The following is a 22,147-nucleotide window of genomic DNA, read 5'->3' on the forward strand; positions in this document are numbered from 1 at the left end:
ACCACCTGCATGTGTTTTGTTGCAACGTCTGATCACCCTGTGACACATGAGGAAGTTGGTCATCTTCAGCTGCTGCTGCTTTGTTGGCAGACATGAGGTAATCTGAGAGTCTCAGTTTCAGCTGGAGAGAATAATCACATCAGAGAAGAAGATGTGCCCACTACAAGTCAGCTTTTCTCTGCAATTATTTGGTTGCATAGAGGAACCGTATGATTCCAGTACCTATATAATGCACATTTGTCACAGACATTGTCGCTTACGGCCAAACCACCCTGAATAAGCCCGACCTCGTCTGATCTCGGAAGCCAAGCAGGTTTAGGCCTGCTTAGTACTTGATGGGAGACTGCTTGGGAATACCAGGTGCTGTAAGCTTTTTCTCTTCTCTCTACCACCTGCATGTCTTTTGTTGCAACGTCTGATCACCCTGTGACACGTGAAGAAGCTGGTCATCTTCAGCTGCTGCTGCTTTGTTGATAGACACGAGGTGATCTGAGAGTCTCAGTTTCAGCTCCAGAGAATAATCACATCAAGGAGGAAGATGAACCCACTATAAGTCAGCCTTTTTCGGCAATTATCTGGTTATACAGAGGAAGTGTATGATTCCAGTACCTATATAATGCACATTTGTCACCGATATTGTTGCTTACGGCCACACCACCCTGAATAAGCCCAACCTCGTCTGATCTCGGAAGCCAAGCAGGGTTGGGCCTGGTTAGTACTTGGATGGGAGACTGCTTGGGAATACCAGGTGCTGTAAGCTTCTTCTCTTCTCTCTACCACCTGCATGTCTTTTGTTGCAACTTCTGATCACCCTGTGACACATGAGGAAGTTGGTCATCTTCAGCTGCTGCTGCTTTGTTGGCTGACACGAAGTGATCTGAGAGTCTCAGTTTCAGTTGCAGATAATGATCACATCAGAGAAGATGATTATCTGGTTGCATAGAGGAACCGTATGATTCCAGTACCTATATAATGCACATTTGTCGGAGACATTTTTGCTTACGGCCACACCACCCTGAATAAGCCCGACCTCGTCTGATCTCGGACGCCAAGCAGGGTTGTACCTGGTTAGTACTTGGATGGGAGACAGCTTGGGAATACCAGGTGCTGTAAGCTTTTTCTCTTCTCTCTACCACCTGCATGTCTTTTGTTGCAACGTCTGATCACCCTGTGACACGTGAAGAAGTTGGTCATCTTCAGCTGCTGCTGCTTTGTTGGCTGACACGAAGTGATCTGAGAGTCTCAGTTTCAGTTGCAGATAATGATCACATCAGAGAAGATGATTTCCCCGCTACACATCAGCCTTTCTCGGCAATTATCTGGTTGCATAGAGGAACCGTATGATTCCAGTACCTATATAATGCACATTTGTCAGAGACATTGTTGCTTACGGCCACACCACCCTGAATAAGCCCGACCTCGTCTGATCTCGGACGCCAAGCAGGGTTGTACCTGGTTAGTACTTGGATGGGAGACAGCTTGGGAATACCAGGTGCTGTACGCTTTTTCTCTTCTCTCTACCACCTGCATGTCTTTTGTTGCAACGTCTGATCACCCTGTGACACGTGAAGAAGTTAGTCATCTTCAGCTGCTGCTGCTTTGTTGATAGACACGAGGTGATCTGAGAGTCTCAGTTTCAGCTCCAGAGAATAATCACATCAAGGAGGAAGATGAACCCACTACAAGTCAGCCTTTTTCGGCAATTATCTGGTTATACAGAGGAAGTGTATGATTCCAGTACCTATATAATGCACATTTGTCACCGATATTGTTGCTTACGGCCACACCACCCTGAATAAGCCCGACCTCGTCTGATCTCGGAAGCCAAGCACGGTTGGGCCTGGTTAGTACTTGAATGGGAGACCGCTTGGGAATACCAGGTACCTTAAGCTTTTTCTCTTCTCTCTACCACCTGCATGTCTTTTGTTGCAACGTCTGATCACCCTGTGACACATGAGGAAGTTTGTCATCTTCAGCTTCTGCTGCTTTGTTGGCAGACACGAAGTGATCTGAGAGTCTCATGTTCAGCTGGAGAAAATTATCACGTCAGGGAAGAAGATGATTTGCCCGCTACACATCAGCCTTTCTCGGCAATTATCTGGTTGCATAGAGGAACCGTATGATTCCAGTACCTATATAATGCACATTTGTCAGAGACATTGTTGCTTACGGCCACACCACCCTGAATAAGCCCCACCTTGTCTTATCTCGGACGCCAAGCAGGGTTGTACCTGGTTAGTACTTAGATGGGAGTCTGCTTGGGATTACCAGGTGCTGTAAGCTTTTTGTCTTCTCTCGACCACCTGCATGTCTTTTGTTGCAACGTCTGATCACCCTGTGACACATGAGGAAGTTGGTCATCTTCAGCTCCTGCTGCTTTGTTGATAGACACGAGGTGATCTGAGAGTCTCAGTTTCAGTTGCAGAGAATGATCACATCAGAGAAGAAGATGTGCCCACTACAAGTCAGCTTTTCTCTGCAATTATCTGGTTGCATAGAGGAACCGTATGATTCCAGTACCTATATAATGCACATTTGTCACAGACATTGTCGCTTACGGTCACACCACCCTGAATAAGCCCGACCTCGTCTGATCTCGGACGCCAAGCAGGGTTGTACCTGGTTAGTACTTGGATTGGAGTCAGCTTGGGAATACCAGGTGCTGTAAGCTTTTTCTCTTCTCTCTACCACCTGCATGTCTTTTGTTGCAACGTCTGATCACCCTGTGACACATGAGGAAGTTGGTCATCTTCAGCTGCTGCTGCTTTGTTGGCTGACACGAAGTGATCTGAGAGTCTCAGTTTAAGTTGCAGAGAATGATCACATCAGAGAAGATGATTTGCCCGCTACACATCAGCCTTTCTCGGCAATTATCTGGTTGCATAGAGGAACCGTATGATTCCTGTACCTATATAATGCACATTTGTCAGAGACATTGTTGCTTACGGCCACACCACCCTGAACATGCCCGACCTCGTCTGATCTCGGAAGCCAAGGAGGGTTGGGCCTGGTTAATACTTAAATGGGAGACCGCTTGGGAATACCAGGAGCTGTAAGCTTTTTGTCTTCTCTCGACCACCTGCATGTCTTTTGTTGCAACGTCTGATCACCCTGTGACACATGACGAAGTTGGTCATCTTCAGCTGCTGCTGCTTTGTTGGCAGACACGAAGTGATCTGAGAGTCTCAGTTTCAGCTGCAGAGAATAATCACATCAGGGAAGAAGATGTGCCCATAACAAGTCAGCCTTTCTCTGCAATTATCTGGTTACATAGAGGAATTGTATGATTCCAGTACCTATATAATGCACATTTGTCACAGAAATTGTTCCTTTTGGCCACACCACCCTGAATAAGCCCGACCTCGTCTGATCTCGGAAGCCAAGGAGGGTTGGGCCTGGTTAGTACTTAAATGGGAGACCGCTTGGGAATACCAGGAGCTGTAAGCTTTTTGTCTTCTCTCGACCACCTGCATGTCTTTTGTTGCAACGTCTGATCACCCTGTGACACATGACGAAGTTGGTCATCTTCAGCTGCTGCTGCTTTGTTGGCAGACACGAAGTGATCTGAGAGTCTCAGTTTCAGCTGCAGAGAATAATCACATCAGGGAAGAAGATGTGCCCATAACAAGTCAGCCTTTCTCTGCAATTATCTGGTTACATAGAGGAATTGTATGATTCCAGTACCTATATAATGCACATTTGTCACAGAAATTGTTCCTTACGGCCACACCACCCTGAATAAGCCCGACCTCGTCTGATCTCGGAAGCCAAGGAGGGTTGGGCCTGGTTAGTACTTTAATGGGAGACTGCTTGGGAATACCAGGTTCTGTAAGAGTTTTCTCTTCTCTCTACAACCTGCATGTCTTTTGTTGCAACGTCTGATCACCCTGTGACACATGAGGAAGTTGGTCATCTTCAGCTGCTGCTGCTTTGTTGGCAGACACGAAGTGATCTGAGAGTCTCAGTTTCAGCTGCAGAGAATAATCACATCAGGGAAGAAGATGTTTCCATAACAAGTCAGCCTTTCTCTGCAATTATCTGGTTACATAGAGGAAGTGTATGATTCCAGTACCTATATAATGCACATTTGTCACAGAAATTGTTCCTTACGGCCACACCACCCTGAATAAGCCCGACCTCGTCTGATCTCGGAAGCCAAGGAGGGTTGGGCCTGGTTAGTACTTTAATGGGAGACTGCTTGGGAATACCAGGTGCTGTAAGCGTTTTCTCTTCTCTCTACAACCTGCATGTCTTTTGTTGCAACGTCTGATCACCCTGTGACACATGAGGAAGTTGGTCATCTTCAGCAGCTGCTGCTTTGTTGGCAGACACGAAGTGATCTGAGAGTCTCAGTTTCAGCTGAAGAGAATGATCACATCAGAGAAGATGATATGCCCACTACACATCAGCCTTTCTCGGCAATTATCTGGTTTCATAGAGCAAGTGTATGATTCCAGTACCTATATAATTCACATTTGTAACAGATATGTTCGCTTACCGCCACACCACCCTGAATAAGCCCCACCTTGTCTTATCTCGGAAGCCAAGCAGGGTTGGGTCTGGTTTGTACTTCAATGGGAGACTGCTTGGGAATACCAGGTGCTGTAAGCTGTTTCTCTTCTCTCTACCACCTGCATGTGTTTTGTTGCAACGTCTGATCACCCTGTGACACATGAGGAAGTTGGTCATCTTCAGCTGCTGCTGCTTTGTTGGCAGACATGAGGTAATCTGAGAGTCTCAGTTTCAGCTGGAGAGAATAATCACATCAGAGAAGAAGATGTGCCCACTACAAGTCAGCTTTTCTCTGCAATTATTTGGTTGCATAGAGGAACCGTATGATTCCAGTACCTATATAATGCACATTTGTCACAGACATTGTCGCTTACGGCCAAACCACCCTGAATAAGCCCGACCTCGTCTGATCTCGGAAGCCAAGCAGGTTTAGGCCTGCTTAGTACTTGATGGGAGACTGCTTGGGAATACCAGGTGCTGTAAGCTTTTTCTCTTCTCTCTACCACCTGCATGTCTTTTGTTGCAACGTCTGATCACCCTGTGACACGTGAAGAAGCTGGTCATCTTCAGCTGCTGCTGCTTTGTTGATAGACACGAGGTGATCTGAGAGTCTCAGTTTCAGCTCCAGAGAATAATCACATCAAGGAGGAAGATGAACCCACTATAAGTCAGCCTTTTTCGGCAATTATCTGGTTATACAGAGGAAGTGTATGATTCCAGTACCTATATAATGCACATTTGTCACCGATATTGTTGCTTACGGCCACACCACCCTGAATAAGCCCAACCTCGTCTGATCTCGGAAGCCAAGCAGGGTTGGGCCTGGTTAGTACTTGGATGGGAGACTGCTTGGGAATACCAGGTGCTGTAAGCTTCTTCTCTTCTCTCTACCACCTGCATGTCTTTTGTTGCAACTTCTGATCACCCTGTGACACATGAGGAAGTTGGTCATCTTCAGCTGCTGCTGCTTTGTTGGCTGACACGAAGTGATCTGAGAGTCTCAGTTTCAGTTGCAGATAATGATCACATCAGAGAAGATGATTATCTGGTTGCATAGAGGAACCGTATGATTCCAGTACCTATATAATGCACATTTGTCAGAGACATTTTTGCTTACGGCCACACCACCCTGAATAAGCCCGACCTCGTCTGATCTCGGACGCCAAGCAGGGTTGTACCTGGTTAGTACTTGGATGGGAGACAGCTTGGGAATACCAGGTGCTGTAAGCTTTTTCTCTTCTCTCTACCACCTGCATGTCTTTTGTTGCAACGTCTGATCACCCTGTGACACGTGAAGAAGTTGGTCATCTTCAGCTGCTGCTGCTTTGTTGGCTGACACGAAGTGATCTGAGAGTCTCAGTTTCAGTTGCAGATAATGATCACATCAGAGAAGATGATTTGCCCGCTACACATCAGCCTTTCTCGGCAATTATCTGGTTGCATAGAGGAACCGTATGATTCCAGTACCTATATAATGCACATTTGTCAGAGACATTGTTGCTTACGGCCACACCACCCTGAATAAGCCCGACCTTGTCTAATCTCGGACGCCAAGCAGGGTTGTACCTGGTTAGTACTTGGATGGGAGACAGCTTGGGAATACCAGGTGCTGTAAGCTTTTTCTCTTCTCTCTACCACCTGCATGTCTTTTGTTGCAACGTCTGATCACCCTGTGACACATGAGGAAGTTGGTCATCTTCAGCTTCTGCTGCTTTGTTGGCAGACACGAAGTGATCTGAGAGTCTCATGTTCAGCTGGAGAAAATTATCACGTCAGGGAAGAAGATGATTTGCCCGCTACACATCAGCCTTTCTCGGCAATTATCTGGTTGCATAGAGGAACCGTATGATTCCAGTACCTATATAATGCACATTTGTCAGAGACATTGTTGCTTACGGCCACACCACCCTGAATAAGCCCGACCTCGTCTGATCTCGGACGCCAAGCAGGGTTGTACCTGGTTAGTACTTGGATAGGAGACAGCTTGGGAATACCAGGTGCTGTAAGCTTTTTCTCTTCTCTCTACCACCTGCATGTCTTTTGTTGCAACGTCTGATCACCCTGTGACACGTGAAGAAGTTGGTCATCTTCAGCTGCTGCTGCTTTGTTGATAGACACGAGGTGATCTGAGAGTCTCAGTTTCAGTTGCAGAGAATGATCACATCAGAGAAGATGATTTGTCCGCTACACATCAGCCTTTCTCGGCAATTATCTGGTTGCATAGAGGAACCGTATGATTCCAGTACCTATATAATGCACATTTGTCAGAGACATTGTTGCTTACGGCCACACCACCCTGAATAAGCCCGACCTCGTCTGATCTCGGACGCCAAGCAGGGTTGTACCTGGTTAGTACTTGGATAGGAGTCAGCTTGGGAATACCAGGTGCTGTAAGCTTTTTCTCTTCTCTCTACCACCTGCATGTCTTTTGTTGCAACGTCTGATCACCCTGTGACACGTGAAGAAGTTGGTCATCTTCAGCTGCTGCTGCTTTGTTGATAGACACAAGGTGATCTGAGAGTCTCAGTTTCAGCTCCAGAGAATAATCACATCAAGGAGGAAGATGAATCCACTACAAGTCAGCCTTTTTCGGCAATTATCTGGTTATACAGAGGAAGTGTATGATTCCAGTACCTATATAATGCACATTTGTCACCGATATTGTTGCTTACGGCCACACCACCCTGAATAAGCCCGACCTCGTCTGATCTCGGAAGCCAAGCACGGTTGGGCCTGGTTAGTACTTGAATGGGAGACCGCTTGGGAATACCAGGTACCTTAAACTTTTTCTCTTCTCTCTACCACCTGCATGTCTTTTGTTGCAACGTCTGATCACCCTGTGACACATGAGGAAGTTGGTCATCTTCAGCTTCTGCTGCTTTGTTGGCAGACACGAAGTGATCTGAGAGTCTCATGTTCAGCTGGAGAAAATTATCACGTCAGGGAAGAAGATGATTTGCCCGCTACACATCAGCCTTTCTCGGCAATTATCTGGTTGCATAGAGGAACCGTATGATTCCAGTACCTATATAATGCACATTTGTCAGAGACATTGTTGCTTACGGCCACACCACCCTGAATAAGCCCGACCTCGTCTGATCTCGGACGCCAAGCAGGGTTGTACCTGGTTAGTACTTGGATAGGAGACAGCTTGGGAATACCAGGTGCTGTAAGCTTTTTCTCTTCTCTCTACCACCTGCATGTCTTTTGTTGCAACGTCTGATCACCCTGTGACACGTGAAGAAGTTGGTCATCTTCAGCTGCTGCTGCTTTGTTGATAGACACGAGGTGATCTGAGAGTCTCAGTTTCAGTTGCAGAGAATGATCACATCAGAGAAGATGATTTGTCCACTACACATCAGCCTTTCTCGGCAATTATCTGGTTGCATAGAGGAACCGTATGATTCCAGTACCTATATAATGCACATTTGTCAGAGACATTGTTGCTTACGGCCACACCACCCTGAATAAGCCCGACCTCGTCTGATCTCGGACGCCAAGCAGCGTTGTACCTGGTTAGTACTTGGATAGGAGTCAGCTTGGGAATACCAGGTGCTGTAAGCTTTTTCTCTTCTCTCTACCACCTGCATGTCTTTTGTTGCAACGTCTGATCACCCTGTGACACATGAGGAAGTTGGTCATCTTCAGCTTCTGCTGCTTTGTTGGCAGACACGAAGTGATCTGAGAGTCTCATGTTCAGCTGGAGAAAATTATCACGTCAGGGAAGAAGATGATTTGCCCGCTACACATCAGCCTTTCTCGGCAATTATCTGGTTGCATAGAGGAACCGTATGATTCCAGTACCTATATAATGCACATTTGTCAGAGACATTGTTGCTTACGGCCACACCACCCTGAATAAGCCCGACCTCGTCTGATCTCGGACGCCAAGCAGGGTTGTACCTGGTTAGTACTTGGATAGGAGACAGCTTGGGAATACCAGGTGCTGTAAGCTTTTTCTCTTCTCTCTACCACCTGCATGTCTTTTGTTGCAACGTCTGATCACCCTGTGACACGTGAAGAAGTTGGTCATCTTCAGCTGCTGCTGCTTTGTTGATAGACACGAGGTGATCTGAGAGTCTCAGTTTCAGCTCCAGAGAATAATCACATCAAGGAGGAAGATGAATCCACTACAAGTCAGCCTTTTTCGGCAATTATCTGGTTATACAGAGGAAGTGTATGATTCCAGTACCTATATAATGCACATTTGTCACCGATATTGTTGCTTACGGCCACACCACCCTGAATAAGCCCGACCTCGTCTGATCTCGGAAGCCAAGCACGGTTGGGCCTGGTTAGTACTTGAATGGGAGACCGCTTGGGAATACCAGGTACCTTAAGCTTTTTCTCTTCTCTCTACCACCTGCATGTCTTTTGTTGCAACGTCTGATCACCCTGTGACACATGAGGAAGTTGGTCATCTTCAGCTTCTGCTGCTTTGTTGGCAGACACGAAGTGATCTGAGAGTCTCATGTTCAGCTGGAGAAAATTATCACGTCAGGGAAGAAGATGATTTGCCCGCTACACATCAGCCTTTCTCGGCAATTATCTGGTTGCATAGAGGAACCGTATGATTCCAGTACCTATATAATGCACATTTGTCAGAGACATTGTTGCTTACGGCCACACCACCCTGAATAAGCCCGACCTCGTCTGATCTAGGACGCCAAGCAGGGTTGTACCTGGTTAGTACTTGGATAGGAGACAGCTTGGGAATACCAGGTGCTGTAAGCTTTTTCTCTTCTCTCTACCACCTGCATGTCTTTTGTTGCAACGTCTGATCACCCTGTGACACGTGAAGAAGTTGGTCATCTTCAGCTGCTGCTGCTTTGTTGATAGACACGAGGTGATCTGAGAGTCTCAGTTTCAGTTGCAGAGAATGATCACATCAGAGAAGATGATTTGTCCGCTACACATCAGCCTTTCTCGGCAATTATCTGGTTGCATAGAGGAACCGTATGATTCCAGTACCTATATAATGCACATTTGTCAGAGACATTGTTGCTTACGGCCACACCACCCTGAATAAGCCCGACCTCGTCTGATCTCGGACGCCAAGCAGGGTTGTACCTGGTTAGTACTTGGATAGGAGTCAGCTTGGGAATACCAGGTGCTGTAAGCTTTTTCTCTTCTCTCTACCACCTGCATGTCTTTTGTTGCAACGTCTGATCACCCTGTGACACGTGAAGAAGTTGGTCATCTTCAGCTGCTGCTGCTTTGTTGATAGACACAAGGTGATCTGAGAGTCTCAGTTTCAGCTCCAGAGAATAATCACATCAAGGAGGAAGATGAATCCACTACAAGTCAGCCTTTTTCGGCAATTATCTGGTTATACAGAGGAAGTGTATGATTCCAGTACCTATATAATGCACATTTGTCACCGATATTGTTGCTTACGGCCACACCACCCTGAATAAGCCCAACCTCGTCTGATCTCGGAAGCCAAGCAGGGTTGGGCCTGGTTAGTACTTGAATGGGAGACCGCTTGGGAATACCAGGTGCCTTAAGCTTTTTCTCTTCTCTCTACCACCTGCATGTCTTTTGTTGCAACGTCTGATCACCCTGTGACACATGAGGAAGTTGGCCATCTTCAGCTGCTGCTGCTTTGTTGGAAGACACGAAGTGATCTGAGAGTCTCAGTTTCAGCTAAAGAGAATAATCACTTCAGGGAAGAAGATGTGCCCACTACAGATCAGCCTTTCTCAGCAATTATCTGGTTACATAGAGGAACCGTATGATTCCTGTACTTATATAATGCACATTTGTCAGACACATTGTTGCTTACGGCCACACCACCCTGAACATGCCCGACCTCGTCTGATCTCGGAAGCCAAGCAGGGTTGAACCTCCTTAGTACGTGGATGGGAGACTGCTTGGGAATACCAGGTGCTGTAAGCTTCTTCTCTTCTCTCTACCACCTGCATGTCTTTTGTTGCAACTCCTGATCACCCTGTGACACATGAGGAAGTTGGTCATCTTCAGCTGCTGCTGCTTTGTTGGCTGACACGAAGTGATCTGAGAGTCTCAGTTTCAGTTGCAGATAATGATCACATCAGAGAAGATGATTTGCCCGCTACACAACAGCCTTTCTCGGCAATTATCTGGTTGCATAGAGGAACCGTATGATTCCAGTACCTATATAATGCACATTTGTCAGAGACATTGTTGCCTACGGCCACACCACCCTGAATAAGCCCGACCTCGTCTGATCTCGGACGCCAAGCAGGGTTGTACCTGGTTAGTACTTGGATGGGAGACAGCTTGGGAATACCAGGTGCTGTAAGCTTTTTCTCTTCTCTCTACCACCTGCATGTCTTTTGTTGCAACGTCTGATCACCCTGTGACACGTGAAGAAGTTAGTCATCTTCAGCTGCTGCTGCTTTGTTGATAGACACGAGGTGATCTGAGAGTCTCAGTTTCAGCTGCAGAGAATAATCACATCAAGGAGGAAGATGAACCCACTACAAGTCAGCCTTTTTCGGCAATTATCTAGTTATACAGAGGAAGTGTATGATTCCAGTACCTATATAATGCACATTTGTCACCAATATTGTTGCTTACGGCCACACCACCCTGAATAAGCCCGACCTCGTCTGATCTCGGAAGCCAAGCAGTGTTGGGCCTGGTTAGTACTTTAATGGGAGACTGCTTGGGAATACCAGGTTCTGTAAGCGTTTTCTCTTCTCTCTACAACCTGCATGTCTTTTGTTGCAACGTCTGATCACCCTGTGACACATGAGGAAGTTGGTCATCTTCAGCAGCTGCTGCTTTGTTGGCAGACACGAAGTGATCTGAGAGTCTCAGTTTCAGCTGCAGAGAATAATCACATCAAGGAGGAAGATGAACCCACTACAAGTCAGCCTTTCTCGGCAATTATCTGGTTTCATAGAGCAAGTGTATGATTCCAGTACCTATATAATTCACATTTGTAACAGATATTGTCGCTTACCGCCACACCACCCTGAATAAGCCCCACCTTGTCTTATCTCGGAAGCCAAGCGGGGTTGGGTCTGGTTTGTACTTCAATGGGAGACTGCTTGGGAATACCAGGTGCTGTAAGCTGTTTCTCTTCTCTCTACCACCTGCATGTGTTTTGTTGCAACGTCTGATCACCCTGTGACACATGAGGAAGTTGGTCATCTTCAGCTGCTGCTGCTTTGTTGGCAGACACGAAGTGATCTGAGAGTCTCAGTTTCAGCTGAAGAGAATGATCACATCAGAGAAGATGATATGCCCACTACACATCAGCCTTTCTCGGCAATTATCTGGTTTCATAGAGGAAGTGTATGATTCCAGTACCTATATAATTCACATTTGTAACAAATATATTTGCTTACCGCCACACCACCCTGAATAAGCCCCACCTTGTCTTATCTCGGAAGCCAAGTAGGGTTGGGCCTGGTTAGTACTTAGATGGGAGACTGCTTGGGATTACCAGGTGCTGTAAGCTTTTTGTCTTCTCTTGACCACCTGCATGTCTTTTGTTGCAACGTCTGATCACCCTGTGACACATGAGGAAGTTGGTCATCTTCAGCTCCTGCTGCTTTGTTGGCAGACATGAGGTAATCTGAGAGTCTCAGTTTCAGCTGGAGAGAATAATCACATCAGAGAAGAAGATGTGCCCACTACAGATCAGCCTTTCTCAGCAATTATCTGGTTACATAGAGGAACCGTATGATTCCTGTACTTATATAATGCACATTTGTCAGACACATTGTTGCTTACGGCCACACCACCCTGAACATGCCCGACCTCGTCTGATCTCGGAAGCCAAGCAGGGTTGAGCCTCCTTAGTACTTGGATGGGAGACAGCTTGGGAATACCAGGTGCTGTAAGCTTTTTCTCTTCTCTCTACCACCTGCATGTCTTTTGTTGCAACGTCTGATCACCCTGTGACACATGAGGAAGTTGGTCATCTTCAGCTGCGGCTGCTTTGTTGGCTGACACGAAGTGATCTGAGAGTCTCAGTTTCAGTTGCAGAGAATGATCACATCAGAGAAGATGATTTGCCCGCTACACATCAGCCTTTCTCGGCAATTATCTGGTTGCATAGAGGAACCGTAGTTGGCAGACACGAAGTGATCTGAGAGTCTCAGTTTCAGCTGCAGAGAATAATCACGTCAGGGAAGAAGATGTGCCCACTACACATCAGCCTTTCTCAGCAATTATCTGGTTACATAGAGGAACCGTATGATTCCAGTACCTATATAATGCACATTTGTCAGAGACGTTGTTGCTTACGGCCACACCACCCTGAATAAGCCCGACCTCGTCTGATCTCGGACGCCAAGCAGGGTTGTACCTGGTTAGTACTTGGATGGGAGACAGCTTGGGAATACCAGGTGCTGTAAGCTTTTTCTCTTCTCTCTACCACCTGCATGTCTTTTGTTGCAACGTCTGATCACCCTGTGACACGTGAAGAAGTTGGTCATCTTCAGCTGCTGCTGCTTTGTTGATAGACACGAGGTGATCTGAGAGTCTCAGTTTCAGCTCCAGAGAATAATCACATCAAGGAGGAAGATGAACCCACTACAAGTCAGCCTTTTTCGGCAATTATCTGGTTATACAGAGGAAGTGTATGATTCCAGTACCTATATAATGCACATTTGTCACCGATATTGTTGCTTACGGCCACACCACCCTGAATAAGCCCGACCTCGTCTGATCTCGGAAGCCAAGCACGGTTGGGCCTGGTTAGTACTTGAATGGGAGACCGCTTGGGAATACCAGGTACCTTAAGCTTTTTCTCTTCTCTCTACCACCTGCATGTCTTTTGTTGCAACGTCTGATCACCCTGTGACACATGAGGAAGTTGGTCATCTTCAGCTTCTGCTGCTTTGTTGGCAGACACGAAGTGATCTGAGAGTCTCATGTTCAGCTGGAGAAAATTATCACGTCAGGGAAGAAGATTATTTGCCCGCTACACATCAGCCTTTCTCGGCAATTATCTGGTTGCATAGAGGAACCGTATGATTCCAGTACCTATATAATGCACATTTGTCACCGATGTTGTTGCTTACGGCCACACCACCCTGAATAAGCCCAACCTCGTCTGATCTCGGAAGCCAAGCAGGGTTGGGCCTGGTTAGTACTTGAATGGGAGACCGCTTGGGAATACCAGGTGCCTTAAGCTTTTTCTCTTCTCTCTACCACCTGCATGTCTTTTGTTGCAACGTCTGATCACCCTGTGACACATGAGGAAGTTGGCCATCTTCAGCTGCTGCTGCTTTGTTGGAAGACACGAAGTGATCTGAGAGTCTCAGTTTCAGCTAGAGAGAATAATCACTTCAGGGAAGAAGATGTGCCCACTACAGATCAGCCTTTCTCAGCAATTATCTGGTTACATAGAGGAACCGTATGATTCCTGTACTTATATAATGCACATTTGTCAGACACATTGTTGCTTACGGCCATACCACCCTGAACATGCCCGACCTCGTCTGATCTCGGAAGCCAAGCAGGGTTGAGCCTCCTTAGTACTTGGATGGGAGACAGCTTGGGAATACCAGGTGCTGTAAGCTTTTTCTCTTCTCTCTACCACCTGCATGTCTTTTGTTGCAACGTCTGATCACCCTGTGACACATGAGGAAGTTGGTCATCTTCAGCTGCTGCTGCTTTGTTGGCTGACACGAAGTGATCTGAGAGTCTCAGTTTCAGTTGCAGAGAATGATCACATCAGAGAAGATGATTTGCCCGCTACACATCAGCCTTTCTCGGCAATTATCTGGTTGCATAGAGGAACCGTAGTTGGCAGACAAGAAGTGATCTGAGAGTCTCAGTTTCAGCTGCAGAGAATAATCACGTCAGGGAAGAAGATGTGCCCACTACACATCAGCCTTTCTCGGAAATGATCTGGTTGCATAGAGGAACCGTATGATTCCAGTACCTATATAATGCACATTTGTCAGAGACATTGTTGCTTACGGCCACACCACCCTGAACATGCCCGACCTCGTCTGATCTCGGAAGCCAAGGAGGGTTGGGCCTAGTTAGTACTTGGATGGAAGACCTCTTGGGAATACCAGGTGCTTTAAGCTTTTTCTCTTCTCTCTACCACCTGCATGTCTTTTGTTGCAACGTCTGATCACCCTATGACACATGAGGAAGTTGGTCATCTTCAGCAGCTGATGCTGCTTTGTTGGCAGACACGAAGTGATCTGAGAGTCTCAGTTTCAGTTGCAGAGAATGATCACATCAGAGAAGATTATTTGCCCGCTACACATCAGCCTTTCTCGGCAATTATCTGGTTGCATAGAGGAACCGTATGATTCCAGTACCTATATAATGCACATTTGTCAGAGACATTTTTGCTTACGGCCACACCACCCTGAAGAAGCCTGACCTCGTCTGATCTCGGACGCCAAGCAGGGTTGTACCTGGTTAGTACTTGGATGGGAGACAGCTTGGGAGTACCAGGTGCTGTAAGCTTTTTCTCTTCTCTCTACCACCTGCATGTGTTTTGTTGCAACGTCTGATCACCCTGTGACACGTGAAGAAGTTGGTCATCTTCAGCTGCTGCTGCTTTGTTGATAGACACGAGGTGATCTGAGAGTCTCAGTTTCAGCTGAAGAGAATAATCACATCAAGGAGGAAGATGAGCCCACTACAAGTCAGCCTTTTTCGGCAATTATCTGGTTACACAGAGGAAGTGTATGATTCCAGTACCTATATAATGCACATTTGTCACCGATATTGTTGCTTACGGCCACACCACCCTGAATAAGCCCGACCTCGTCTGATCTCGGAAGCCAAGCAGGGTTGGGCCTGGTTAGTACTTTAATGGGAGACTGCTTGGGAATACCAGGTGCTGTAAGCGTTTTCTCTTCTCTCTACAACCTGCATGTCTTTTGTTGCAACGTCTGATCACCCTGTGACACATAAGGAAGTTGGTCATCTTCAGCTGTTGCTGCTTTGTTGGAAGACACGAAGTGATCTGAGAGTCTCAGTTTCAGCTGAAGAGAATAATCACGTCAGGGAAGAAGATGTGCCCACTACACATCAGCCTTTCTCAGCAATTATCTGGTTACATAGAGGAACCGTATGATTCCTGTACTTATATAATGCACATTTGTCACAGACATTGTTGCTTACGGCCACACCACCCTGAATATGCCTGACCTCGTCTGATCTCGGAAGCCAAGCAGAGTTGGGCCTGGTTAGTACTTGGGTGGGAGACTGCTTCGGAATACCAGGTGCTGTAAGCTTTTTCTCTTCTCTCTACCACCTGCATGTCTTTTTTTGCAACGTCTGATCACCCTGTGACACATGAGGAAGTTGGTCATCTTCAGCTGCTGCTGCTTTGTTGGCAGACACAGAGTGATCTGAGAGTCTCAGTTTCAGCTGCAGAGAATAATCACATCAGGGAAGAATATGTGCCCACTACAAGTCAGCCTTTCTCGGCAATTATCTGGTTTCATAGAGGAAGTGTATGATTCCACTACCTATATAATGCACATTTTTCACAGAAATTGTTCCTTACGGCCACACCACCCTGAATAAGCCTGACCTCGTCTGATCTCGGAAGCCGAGGAGGGTTGGGCCTGGTTAGTACTTTAATGGGAGACTGCTTGGGAATACCAGGTGCTGTAAGCGTTTTCTCTTCTCTCTACAACCTACATGTCTTTTGTTGCAACGTCTGATCACCCTGTGACACATGAGGTATTTGGTCATCTTCAGCTGCGGCTGCTTTGTTGGCAAACACGAAGTGATCTGAGAGTCTCAGTTTCAGCTGAAGAGAATGATCACGTCAGGGAACAAGATGTGCCCACTACACATCAGCCTTTCTCTGCAATTATCTGGTTGCATAGAGAAACCGTATGATTCCAGTACCTGTTGCTGCTTTGTTGGAAGACACGAAGTGATCTGAGAGTCTCAGTTTCAGCTGAAGAGAATAATCACGTCAGGGAAGAAGATGTGCCCACTACACATCAGCCTTTCTCAGCAATTATCTGGTTACATAGAGGAACCGTATGATTCCTGTACTTATATAATGCACATTTGTCACAGACATTGTTGCTTACGGCCACACCACCCTGAATATGCCTGACCTCGTCTGATCTCGGAAGCCAAGCAGAGTTGGGCCTGGTTAGTACTTGGGTGGGAGACCGCTTGAAAATACCAGGTGCTGTAAGCTTTTTCTCTTCTCTCTACCACCTGCATGTCTTTTTTTGCAACGTCTGATCACCCTGTGACACATGAGGAAGTTGGTCATCTTCAGCTGCTGCTGCTTTGTTGGCAGACACAGAGTGATCTGAGAGTCTCAGTTTCAGCTGCAGAGAATAATCACATCAGGGAAGAATATGTGCCCACTACAAGTCAGCCTTTCTCGGCAATTATCTGGTTTCATAAAGGAAGTGTATGATTCCAGTACCTATATAATGCACATTTTTCACAAAAATTGTTCCTTACGGCCACACCACCCTGAATAAGCCTGACCTCGTCTGATCTCGGAAGCCGAGGAGGGTTGGGCCTGGTTAGTACTTTAATGGGAGACTGCTTGGGAATACCAGGTGCTGTAAGCGTTTTCTCTTCTCTCTACAACCTACATGTCTTTTGTTGCAACGTCTGATCACCCTGTGACACATGAGGTATTTGGTCATCTTCAGCTGCGGCTGCTTTGTTGGCAAACACGAAGTGATCTGAGAGTCTCAGTTTCAGCTGAAGAGAATGATCACGTCAGGGAACAAGATGTGCCCACTACACATCAGCCTTTCTCTGCAATTATCTGGTTGCATAGAGGAACCGTATGATTCCAGTACCTATATAATGCACATTTTTCAGAGATATTGTTGCTTACGGCCACACCACCCTGAACATCCCCTTCCTCGTCTGATCTCGGAAGCCAAGCACAGTTGGGCCTGGTTTGTACTTGGATGGAAGACCTCTTGGGAATACCAGGTGCTTTAAGCTTTTTCTCTTCTCTCAACCACCTGCATGTCTTTTGTTGCAATGTCTGATCACCCTGTGACACATGAGGAAGTTGGTCATCTTCAGCTGCTGCTGCTTTGTTGGCAGACACGAAGTGATCTGAGAGTCTCATTTTCAGCTGGAGAGAATTATCACGTCAGGGAACAAGATATGCCCGCTACATATCAGCCTTTCTCTGCAAATATCTGGTTACATAGAGGAACCATATGATTTGATTACCTATATAATGCGCATTTGTCACAGAGATTGTTGCTTACGGCCAAACCACCCTGAATATGTCCAACCTCGTCTGATCTCGGAAGCCAAGGAGGGTTGGGCCTGGTTAGTACTTTGATGGGAGACCGCTTGGGAATACCAGGTGCTGTAAGCTTTTTTTCTTCTCTCTACCACCTGCATGTCTTTTGTTGCAACGTCTGATCACCCTGTGACACATGAGGAAGGTGGTCATCTTCAGCTGCTGCTGCTTTGTTGGCAGACACAAAGTGATCTGAGAGTCTCAGTTTCAGCTGAAGAGAATGATCACATCAGAGAAGATGATATGCCCGCTACACATCAGCCTTTCTCGGCAATTATCTGGTTGCATAGAGGAACCGTATGATTCCAGTACCTATATAATGCACATTTGTCAGAGACATTGTTGCTTACGGCAACACAACCCTGAACATGCCCGACCTCGTCTGATCTCGGAAGCCAAGCACAGTTGGGCCTGGTTTGTACTTGGATGGAAGACCTCTTGGGAATACGAGGTGCTGTAAGCTTTTTCTCTTCTCTCTACCACCTGCATGTCTTTTGTTGCAACGTCTGATCACCCTGTGACACATGTGGAAGTTGGTCATCTTCAGCTTCTGCTGCTTTGTTGGCAGACACAAAGTGATCTGAGAGTCTCAGTTTCAGCTCGAGAGAATAATCACGTCAGGGAAGAAGATGTGCCCACTACTTATCAGCTTTTCTCGGCAATTATCTGGTTACATAGAGGAACTGTATGATTCCAGTACCTTTATAATGCACATTTGTCACAGTTATGGTTGCTTACCGCCACACCACCCTGAATATGCCCGACCACGTCTGATCTCGGAAGCCAAGCAGGTTTGGGCCTGGTTTGTACTTGGATGGTAGACTCTCTGGGAATGCCAGGTGCTGTAAGCTTTTTCTCTTCTATCTACCACCTGCATGTCTTTTGTTGCAACGTCTGATCACCCTGTGACACATGAGGAAGTTGGTCATCTTCAGCTGCTGCTGCTTTGTTGGCAGACACAAAGTGATCTGAGAGTCTCAGTTTCAGCTGCAGAGAATAATCACGTCAGGGAAGAAGATGTGCCCACTACACATCAGCCTTTCTCGGAAATGATCTGGTTGCATAGAGGAACCGTATGATTCCAGTACCTATATAATGCACATTTGTCAGAGACATTGTTGCTTACGGCCACACCACCCTGAACATGCTCAACCTCGTCTGATCTCGGAAGCCAAGGAGGTTTGGGCCTGGTTAGTACTTGGATAGGAGACCTCTTGGGAATACCAGGTGTGGTAAGCTTTTTCTCTTCTCTCTACCACCTGCATGTCTTTTGTTGCAACGTCTGATCACCCTATGACACATGAGGAAGTTGGTCATCTTCAGCAGCTGCTGCTGCTTTGTTGGCAGACACGAAGTGATCTGAGAGTCTCAGTTTCAGCTGCAGAGAATGATCACATCAGGGAAGAAGATATGCCCATAACAAGTGAGCCTTTCTCGGAAATTATCTGGTTACATAGAGGAAGTGTATGATTCCAGTACTTATATAATGCACATTTGTCACAGTTATTGTTGCTTACGGCCACACCACCCTGAATATACCCGACCTCGTCTGATCTCGGAAGCCAAGCACGTTTGAGCCTGGTTAGTACTTGGATGGTAGACTGCTTGGGAATACCAGGTGCTGTAAGCGTTTTCTCTTCTCTCTACAACCTGCATGTCTTTTGTTGCAACGTCTGATCACCCTGTGACACATGAGGAAGTTGGTGATCTTCAGCTGCTGCTGCTTTGTTGGCAGACACCAAGTGATCTGAGAGTCTCAGTTTCAGCTGCAGAGAATAATCACATCAGGGAAGAAGATGTGCCCATAACAAGTCAGCCTTTCTCTGCAATTATCTGGTTACATAGAGGAAGTGTATGATTCCAGTACCTATATAATGCACATTTGTCACAGAAATTGTTCCTTACGATCACACCACCCTGAATATGCCCGACCTCGTCTGATCTCGGAAGCCAAGGAGGGTTGGGCCTGGTTAGTACTTTAATGGGAGACTGCTTGGGAATACCAGGTGCTGTAAGCGTTTTCTCTTCTCTCAACAACCTGCATGTCTTTTGTTGCAACGTCTGATCACCCTGTGACACATGAGGAAGTTGGTCATCTTCAGCTGCTGCTGCTTTGTTGGCAGACACGAAGTGATCTGAGAGTCTCAGTTTCAGCTGAAGAGAATAATCACGTCAGGGAAGAAGATGTGCCCACTACACATCAGCCTTTCTCAGCAATTATCTGGTTACATAGAGGAACCGTATGATTCCTGTACTTATATAATGCACATTTGTCACAGACATTGTTGCTTACGGCCACACCACCCTCAATATGCCTGACCTCGTCTGATCTCGGAAGCCAAGAAGAGTTGGGCCTGGTTAGTACTTTGGTGGGAGACCGCTTGAAAATACCAGGTGCTGTAAGCTTTTTCTCTTCTCTCTACCACCTGCATGTCTTTTTTTGCAACGTCTGATCACCCTGTGACACATGAGGAAGTTGGTCATCTTCAGCTGCTGCTGCTTTGTTGGCAGACACAAAGTGATCTGAGAGTCTCAGTTTCAGCTCGAGAGAATAATCACGTCAGGGAAGAAGATGTGCCCACTACTTATCAGCTTTTCTCGGCAATTATCTGGTTACATAGAGGAACTGTATGATTCCAGTACCTTTATAATGCACATTTGTCACAGTTATGGTTGCTTACCGCCACACCACCCTGAATATGCCCGACCACGTCTGATCTCGGAAGCCAAGCAGGTTTGGGCCTGGTTTGTACTTGGATAGGAGACCTCTTGGGAATACCAGGTGTGGTAAGCTTTTTCTCTTCTCTCTACCACCTGCATGTCTTTTGTTGCAACGTCTGATCACCCTGTGACACATGAGGAAGTGGGTCATCTTCAGCAGCTGCTGCTGCTTTGTTGGCAGACACGAAGTGATCTGAGAGTCTCAGTTTCAGCTGCAGAGAATGATCACATCAGGGAAGAAGATATGCCCATAACAAGTGAGCCTTTCTCGGAAATTATCTGGTTACATAGAGGAAGTGTATGATTCCAGTACTTATATAATGCACATTTGTCACAGTTATTGTTGCTTACGGCCACACCACCCTGAATATACCCGACCTCGTCTGATCTCGGAAGCCAAGCACGTTTGAGCCTGGTTAGTACTTGGATGGTAGACTGCTTGGGAATACCAGGTGCTGTAAGCGTTTTCTCTTCTCTCTACAACCTGCATGTCTTTTGTTGCAACGTCTGATCACCCTGTGACACATGAGGAAGTTGGTGATCTTCAGCTGCTGCTGCTTTGTTGGCAGACACCAAGTGATCTGAGAGTCTCAGTTTCAGCTGCAGAGAATAATCACATCAGGGAAGAAGATGTGCCCATAACAAGTCAGCCTTTCTCTGCAATTATCTGGTTACATAGAGGAATTGTATGATTCCAGTACCTATATAATGCACATTTGTCACAGAAATTGTTCCTTACGATCACACCACCCTGAATATGCCCGACCTCGTCTGATCTCGGAAGCCAAGGAGGGTTGGGCCTGGTTAGTACTTTAATGGGAGACTGCTTGGGAATACCAGGTGCTGTAAGCGTTTTCTCTTCTCTCAACAACCTGCATGTCTTTTGTTGCAACGTCTGATCACCCTGTGACACATGAGGAAGTTGGTCATCTTCAGCTGCTGCTGCTTTGTTGGCAGACACGAAGTGATCTGAGAGTCTCAGTTTCAGCTGAAGAGAATAATCACGTCAGGGAAGAAGATGTGCCCACTACACATCAGCCTTTCTCAGCAATTATCTGGTTACATAGAGGAACCGTATGATTCCTGTACTTATATAATGCACATTTGTCACAGACATTGTTGCTTACGGCCACACCACCCTCAATATGCCTGACCTCGTCTGATCTCGGAAGCCAAGAAGAGTTGGGCCTGGTTAGTACTTTGGTGGGAGACCGCTTGAAAATACCAGGTGCTGTAAGCTTTTTCTCTTCTCTCTACCACCTGCATGTCTTTTTTTGCAACGTCTGATCACCCTGTGACACATGAGGAAGTTGGTCATCTTCAGCTGCTGCTGCTTTGTTGGCAGACACAGAGTGATCTGAGAGTCTCAGTTTCAGTTGCAGAGAATAATCACATCAGGGAAGAATATGTGCCCACTACAACTCAGCCTTTCTCGGCAATTATCTGGTTTCATAGAGGAAGTGTATGATTCCAGTACCTATATAATGCACATGTGTCACAGAAATTGTTCCTTACGGCCACACCACCCTGAATAAGCCTGACCTCGTCTGATCTCGGAAGCCAAGGAGGGTTGGGCCTGGTTAGTACTTGAATGGGAGACTGCTTGGGAATACCAGGTGCTGTAAGCGTTTTCTCTTCTCTCTACAACCTGCATGTCTTTTGTTGCAACGTCTGATCACCCTGTGACACATG

The 22,147-nt window shown here is 46.6% G+C and overlaps 52 pseudogenes; all 52 read left to right on the top strand.

The window, feature by feature from the left end:
* The first annotated feature begins 254 nt into the window (after positions 1-254).
* LOC140294410 (5S ribosomal RNA) lies at positions 255-372 on the top strand (annotated as a pseudogene).
* A 269-nt stretch (positions 373-641) lies between these two features.
* Positions 642-760, top strand: LOC140299934 (5S ribosomal RNA; annotated as a pseudogene).
* Positions 761-997: 237 nt separating this feature from the next.
* On the top strand, positions 998-1,116 carry LOC140290396 (5S ribosomal RNA; annotated as a pseudogene).
* Positions 1,117-1,385: 269 nt separating this feature from the next.
* On the top strand, positions 1,386-1,504 carry LOC140293811 (5S ribosomal RNA; annotated as a pseudogene).
* Positions 1,505-1,773: 269 nt separating this feature from the next.
* On the top strand, positions 1,774-1,892 carry LOC140320578 (5S ribosomal RNA; annotated as a pseudogene).
* A 660-nt stretch (positions 1,893-2,552) lies between these two features.
* On the top strand, positions 2,553-2,671 carry LOC140289865 (5S ribosomal RNA; annotated as a pseudogene).
* A 269-nt stretch (positions 2,672-2,940) lies between these two features.
* LOC140268919 (5S ribosomal RNA) lies at positions 2,941-3,059 on the top strand (annotated as a pseudogene).
* Positions 3,060-3,328: 269 nt separating this feature from the next.
* On the top strand, positions 3,329-3,447 carry LOC140292065 (5S ribosomal RNA; annotated as a pseudogene).
* A 269-nt stretch (positions 3,448-3,716) lies between these two features.
* Positions 3,717-3,835, top strand: LOC140293208 (5S ribosomal RNA; annotated as a pseudogene).
* Positions 3,836-4,104: 269 nt separating this feature from the next.
* Positions 4,105-4,223, top strand: LOC140288480 (5S ribosomal RNA; annotated as a pseudogene).
* Positions 4,224-4,880: 657 nt separating this feature from the next.
* Positions 4,881-4,998, top strand: LOC140294412 (5S ribosomal RNA; annotated as a pseudogene).
* Positions 4,999-5,267: 269 nt separating this feature from the next.
* Positions 5,268-5,386, top strand: LOC140299935 (5S ribosomal RNA; annotated as a pseudogene).
* Positions 5,387-5,623: 237 nt separating this feature from the next.
* LOC140290397 (5S ribosomal RNA) lies at positions 5,624-5,742 on the top strand (annotated as a pseudogene).
* A 269-nt stretch (positions 5,743-6,011) lies between these two features.
* On the top strand, positions 6,012-6,130 carry LOC140296638 (5S ribosomal RNA; annotated as a pseudogene).
* Positions 6,131-6,402: 272 nt separating this feature from the next.
* On the top strand, positions 6,403-6,521 carry LOC140289934 (5S ribosomal RNA; annotated as a pseudogene).
* Positions 6,522-6,790: 269 nt separating this feature from the next.
* On the top strand, positions 6,791-6,909 carry LOC140292145 (5S ribosomal RNA; annotated as a pseudogene).
* A 269-nt stretch (positions 6,910-7,178) lies between these two features.
* On the top strand, positions 7,179-7,297 carry LOC140288355 (5S ribosomal RNA; annotated as a pseudogene).
* A 272-nt stretch (positions 7,298-7,569) lies between these two features.
* On the top strand, positions 7,570-7,688 carry LOC140289935 (5S ribosomal RNA; annotated as a pseudogene).
* Positions 7,689-7,957: 269 nt separating this feature from the next.
* Positions 7,958-8,076, top strand: LOC140295979 (5S ribosomal RNA; annotated as a pseudogene).
* Positions 8,077-8,348: 272 nt separating this feature from the next.
* Positions 8,349-8,467, top strand: LOC140289936 (5S ribosomal RNA; annotated as a pseudogene).
* Positions 8,468-8,736: 269 nt separating this feature from the next.
* On the top strand, positions 8,737-8,855 carry LOC140320589 (5S ribosomal RNA; annotated as a pseudogene).
* Positions 8,856-9,127: 272 nt separating this feature from the next.
* On the top strand, positions 9,128-9,246 carry LOC140295449 (5S ribosomal RNA; annotated as a pseudogene).
* Positions 9,247-9,515: 269 nt separating this feature from the next.
* On the top strand, positions 9,516-9,634 carry LOC140292146 (5S ribosomal RNA; annotated as a pseudogene).
* Positions 9,635-9,903: 269 nt separating this feature from the next.
* On the top strand, positions 9,904-10,022 carry LOC140311925 (5S ribosomal RNA; annotated as a pseudogene).
* A 269-nt stretch (positions 10,023-10,291) lies between these two features.
* LOC140294939 (5S ribosomal RNA) lies at positions 10,292-10,410 on the top strand (annotated as a pseudogene).
* A 269-nt stretch (positions 10,411-10,679) lies between these two features.
* LOC140293676 (5S ribosomal RNA) lies at positions 10,680-10,798 on the top strand (annotated as a pseudogene).
* A 269-nt stretch (positions 10,799-11,067) lies between these two features.
* Positions 11,068-11,186, top strand: LOC140288659 (5S ribosomal RNA; annotated as a pseudogene).
* A 1,045-nt stretch (positions 11,187-12,231) lies between these two features.
* On the top strand, positions 12,232-12,350 carry LOC140292951 (5S ribosomal RNA; annotated as a pseudogene).
* A 397-nt stretch (positions 12,351-12,747) lies between these two features.
* On the top strand, positions 12,748-12,866 carry LOC140290398 (5S ribosomal RNA; annotated as a pseudogene).
* A 269-nt stretch (positions 12,867-13,135) lies between these two features.
* Positions 13,136-13,254, top strand: LOC140320600 (5S ribosomal RNA; annotated as a pseudogene).
* Positions 13,255-13,526: 272 nt separating this feature from the next.
* LOC140311930 (5S ribosomal RNA) lies at positions 13,527-13,645 on the top strand (annotated as a pseudogene).
* Positions 13,646-13,914: 269 nt separating this feature from the next.
* Positions 13,915-14,033, top strand: LOC140290806 (5S ribosomal RNA; annotated as a pseudogene).
* A 397-nt stretch (positions 14,034-14,430) lies between these two features.
* Positions 14,431-14,549, top strand: LOC140282159 (5S ribosomal RNA; annotated as a pseudogene).
* A 272-nt stretch (positions 14,550-14,821) lies between these two features.
* On the top strand, positions 14,822-14,940 carry LOC140295034 (5S ribosomal RNA; annotated as a pseudogene).
* A 269-nt stretch (positions 14,941-15,209) lies between these two features.
* LOC140299158 (5S ribosomal RNA) lies at positions 15,210-15,328 on the top strand (annotated as a pseudogene).
* Positions 15,329-15,597: 269 nt separating this feature from the next.
* On the top strand, positions 15,598-15,716 carry LOC140307834 (5S ribosomal RNA; annotated as a pseudogene).
* Positions 15,717-15,985: 269 nt separating this feature from the next.
* Positions 15,986-16,104, top strand: LOC140295650 (5S ribosomal RNA; annotated as a pseudogene).
* A 422-nt stretch (positions 16,105-16,526) lies between these two features.
* On the top strand, positions 16,527-16,645 carry LOC140301110 (5S ribosomal RNA; annotated as a pseudogene).
* Positions 16,646-16,914: 269 nt separating this feature from the next.
* On the top strand, positions 16,915-17,033 carry LOC140295651 (5S ribosomal RNA; annotated as a pseudogene).
* Positions 17,034-17,302: 269 nt separating this feature from the next.
* On the top strand, positions 17,303-17,421 carry LOC140297054 (5S ribosomal RNA; annotated as a pseudogene).
* A 269-nt stretch (positions 17,422-17,690) lies between these two features.
* On the top strand, positions 17,691-17,809 carry LOC140316540 (5S ribosomal RNA; annotated as a pseudogene).
* A 269-nt stretch (positions 17,810-18,078) lies between these two features.
* On the top strand, positions 18,079-18,197 carry LOC140295380 (5S ribosomal RNA; annotated as a pseudogene).
* A 269-nt stretch (positions 18,198-18,466) lies between these two features.
* Positions 18,467-18,585, top strand: LOC140291818 (5S ribosomal RNA; annotated as a pseudogene).
* A 269-nt stretch (positions 18,586-18,854) lies between these two features.
* LOC140296144 (5S ribosomal RNA) lies at positions 18,855-18,973 on the top strand (annotated as a pseudogene).
* A 272-nt stretch (positions 18,974-19,245) lies between these two features.
* Positions 19,246-19,364, top strand: LOC140289691 (5S ribosomal RNA; annotated as a pseudogene).
* Positions 19,365-19,633: 269 nt separating this feature from the next.
* Positions 19,634-19,752, top strand: LOC140291471 (5S ribosomal RNA; annotated as a pseudogene).
* Positions 19,753-20,021: 269 nt separating this feature from the next.
* LOC140282757 (5S ribosomal RNA) lies at positions 20,022-20,140 on the top strand (annotated as a pseudogene).
* Positions 20,141-20,409: 269 nt separating this feature from the next.
* LOC140267486 (5S ribosomal RNA) lies at positions 20,410-20,528 on the top strand (annotated as a pseudogene).
* Positions 20,529-20,800: 272 nt separating this feature from the next.
* Positions 20,801-20,919, top strand: LOC140289693 (5S ribosomal RNA; annotated as a pseudogene).
* A 269-nt stretch (positions 20,920-21,188) lies between these two features.
* Positions 21,189-21,307, top strand: LOC140291472 (5S ribosomal RNA; annotated as a pseudogene).
* A 269-nt stretch (positions 21,308-21,576) lies between these two features.
* On the top strand, positions 21,577-21,695 carry LOC140282763 (5S ribosomal RNA; annotated as a pseudogene).
* A 269-nt stretch (positions 21,696-21,964) lies between these two features.
* LOC140291031 (5S ribosomal RNA) lies at positions 21,965-22,083 on the top strand (annotated as a pseudogene).
* Positions 22,084-22,147: the final 64 nt, after the last annotated feature.

Source organism: Leuresthes tenuis, unplaced genomic scaffold, assembly GCF_036924035.1.
Source record: "Leuresthes tenuis unplaced genomic scaffold, fLeuTen1.0.hap1 SCAF_1, whole genome shotgun sequence".
In the NCBI taxonomy this organism is placed as follows: Eukaryota; Metazoa; Chordata; class Actinopteri; order Atheriniformes; family Atherinopsidae; genus Leuresthes; species Leuresthes tenuis.